Source organism: Phragmites australis, chromosome 11 (assembly GCF_958298935.1).
Source record: "Phragmites australis chromosome 11, lpPhrAust1.1, whole genome shotgun sequence".
In the NCBI taxonomy this organism is placed as follows: Eukaryota; Viridiplantae; Streptophyta; class Magnoliopsida; order Poales; family Poaceae; genus Phragmites; species Phragmites australis.
The window spans coordinates 16,165,296-16,168,736 of NC_084931.1; the positions used below are offsets into that span (position 1 = coordinate 16,165,296).

At 37.7% G+C, this 3,441-nt stretch overlaps 1 long non-coding RNA gene across 1 annotated transcript; it reads right to left on the reverse strand.

Moving 5' to 3' along the window:
• Positions 1-207: 207 nt before the first annotated feature.
• On the reverse strand, positions 208-1,236 carry LOC133885400 (uncharacterized). Its single transcript, XR_009903222.1, has 2 exons — positions 980-1,236; positions 208-802 (listed from the first exon to the last, which is right to left on the reverse strand). It is a non-coding gene; the product is annotated as an uncharacterized LOC133885400 (long non-coding RNA).
• Positions 1,237-3,441: the final 2,205 nt, after the last annotated feature.

The following is a 3,441-nucleotide window of genomic DNA, read 5'->3' on the forward strand; positions in this document are numbered from 1 at the left end:
ACGGCCTCACCTACTTAACTACGAACCAGCCAACTGCACAAGACATGGACGCTTCTTTTGTTAACTAGGACATGTTTATGAGCTAAAATATTATAATAATGTCACCACCATCTAGGCATCTATGCAAATCCATCAACCGTGTCAAGAGAGAAACTTGTAACAAAAAAGGAGATCAGAAATGGGGAAAAAATAAAGGGACGCCAAGGCTCAATTAGAAGAAATTATTTTTTTCTGAGCCACTAGAGAAAAACAACCAGAAAGCACTGGCACCAACCACTTTATGAATTACTTTCAAGAGACCAATAGCTGTTTAGCATGGAATTTTCTTCAACTTTACTCTTCTATCATCTGCTGAGGTAATGCAGACAAGTCTTCCTTTCTACTTAAAACTACTGAAAAAAGATGAAGAACACTGCAGACTCGTATACGGTATGAACAATTCTTCTTTAGAACTCGGCGTGATTGATTGCTAACCCTACTTGCAGTGAAAAATAAAGGGGAAAGAACTGGTGATCAAGTGATAGAGTTACTCCATGGATGCATATATATCATCTGAAGTGGCTGAGGTGGCTGGTGTGGTGATGCCTGCACTCATCAAGGCCGCAACATTGTATCACAGGGTAGAAGGCCACAAAGAGGCCCCTCCCAATCCCTCTAATGACAGAGCCGAACACATAGCAAGGGAAGCGTGCTAGGAACAGGTATTCCTTCTCATGAGCTGCTTCACCTCTTCCTTTGTGATGATGGCTCTTCCTGTGACCCATTTCAGTTCTAGTCTTTGTTGCTTTGATGTCTCTGCAACCTAAAGAACAAGAAAAAAACACCTCTTGGATTAGAAGGTATGCATAACAAATTAAGAGACCTTGGTGCTCATAAACAAAAATGTTTTTGAGGGGGTATACACAAAGATGTGTACCAAATAACATATGAACTGGGGACATGAACAAGAGAGAGAGAAGCTAGAACCTTTGATGCATACCTTTAGTTTGATGGAGCACTAATTTGTGCCTTCAAATTGTGCAAGAGGTTTCTATATATGTTGATAGGGAATGAATGAATGGATAGGACAAGCACTAGCGGTGGCGGAAGCTTTTCCAAGGCTCCAATGTGACAAAGAGATGCCTTAATAAGATGCTTGCACTCCTGTTTCTCTTTATGATTCCTTCAAAGACTTCTGTCCCTACATTTTTAATATATATCGGAAGCTTTTCCCCTGTCATAAGAGTCGCCAAATGGGTTGAGTATCAGGGCATGGTGCATCATCTGGTGAAACGTTTTTGTTGGGTCGCATTCTGCCCAGGTAGGGTGCAGACAAGGACAAGGAAAATAAGAGGTGGTAGGAACCACCTACAGGAGCCCCACAAACTCGTAAACGGTGATCTGGCACTGGAGTTCAATTTTGTTTTCGTCTGATGATGAAGGAAGTGCCAAAAATTGATTAGTGTATCAGAACCCGTAAGAAAGAAGGAATTCAAAGAAAACATGTAATCGTGAGTATGGCAATGTTACAATTGGAGAGTTGCAGGAAGAAACAAATCTAAGTTTTTGACATCAGCACGGTTTTCAATGCAACTCTGACCACCAATTTTTTATTGGTACACTTCTCATTTATTAAACCCAATAAATTGTAATATTAGGAAAGTAATTTTTGAAAAAAATATATAATTATGATTTTTCATGTTTTTGACATAAATATTTAACAAAATATTGATAGTTAAAGTTTAGAAAGCTTGAACGAATGCATATAAAAAAAGTCAACCTGTGTTTTGCTGGAGCGATCATTTGTAAGTCACGGTGAATATTTTGCTGTGGCTGGGTCCTACTTGCTTAAATGTGGTCGTGATATGGTAATGACACCTATTATACGTAGTAGCATTCGTATTTTAGGTTTTGATATTCTAGCATATACATATATGCGATAGATATGTCTAATTTAGTGATCATGCTACTGTTTGTAACTGTTCTTATATCTAGTATACAAGCTAGGACACATTTGCTCAATGTTTTAAGAAATAAAATAACCATAAAGTACGCTGTATTCCTAATTGTTGGAATTATATTGTTGCATAGAGAAGGGGTTAGGGAGAAGTGTTGGGCCGGTGGACCAGTGAATGAGAGTTTCTCTTTTCAAGAAATAAAAGCTGTCCTTTGATGCAACGTCAATGTGGCTTAATCAAGTTCATATCGGAGAGCTGATACTTTAAACCGTAGTAATCCGACGGCTACTAATCTGTCGATGATGTGGCTTAACGATAAGGCTCAGTCTGCACTCAGGATTACAGGATAGATAGATTCGGCCCACAAGGCTTCGGCTAGCAACTTTTCTCTTTAACCCCTATTCCCACAAGAGGTTTTGCTGGGATCCGAGGCCTACCTAATTTAAATAAACTTGAATTCATTTCATATGACTATTGTACCGTTAAGTATAATTTTTTTAGATGGAGGAATTTCTTTATTCCGTCCTTTACATAAGGCATACACCGAACTATTCATTATTACAATGTTTGAGCCAAAGCTTGAAATGGGAGAAAAATGCCAACAAATGGTAGCAAAATTGCCGTTAAGAACAATTACTACAAACAAGTAAATTTATTGATGCAGAACAGGAAACGATGTTCCCTCGCAAGGAAAAAGAAGAAAAAGAGGGCATGCAGCATTTAAATTGTGAGTCTGTTGGCTATGTTCTTCCATCAGCTAAACTTTTGGGTAATTGTATACTCCCTCCATTTCAAAACTTTATAAATTTTGATCAATAATTAGTCAAATTATGTGCATGTGGACTATATAAAAGATGTATCCATAGATTCGGATTTCACATATGTTTTAGTAGAATATTAGTTTTGTAGCAACTGATAATATATTGTAATAGAATTTAATGGTTAAAGTATACTTTGAAATGTTTCTCAAATTCTAATACGTCCTATAAAAAGGAATGGAAAGAGTATTATCAAATGCAAGATCTCAAGATTTAGTCCTAGCTAGAGTAATATAAATTCTAGACCACTTCTATTCTATGTCACGTGAAAGGAAATATTGAAGCATGAGCGAGGATGAGGGTGAACCACCTTCACTAGGGAAGTGACAATCAAGACCGAAGGAGACCAATATTTTTCCCTTTTTTTGAGTGGATTTTTCCTTTTCCATATAAAGGAGATCAATATATATTTATTTCGTTCCTGCGTTCAAACCAAGCCTTAATGCTGGGAGCATTACTAAGCTGTTTCCTGTGCCATGTGTTAGATTGTCACCGAAAGCATTTTGTACTGTAATGTGCACGAGTTAGCTGGGCCTTTGTACAATTTTGCTTGTGCATTACGTTGGGCTGCCATTGGGCCATGGTACAAAAGCAGTAGAGAATTGGGCCAAATATAAACGCACAAAGACTCATTATCTCTGCTATCTCTACTTAGTGATTCACACACTAGTTAAGACTTAAGATAT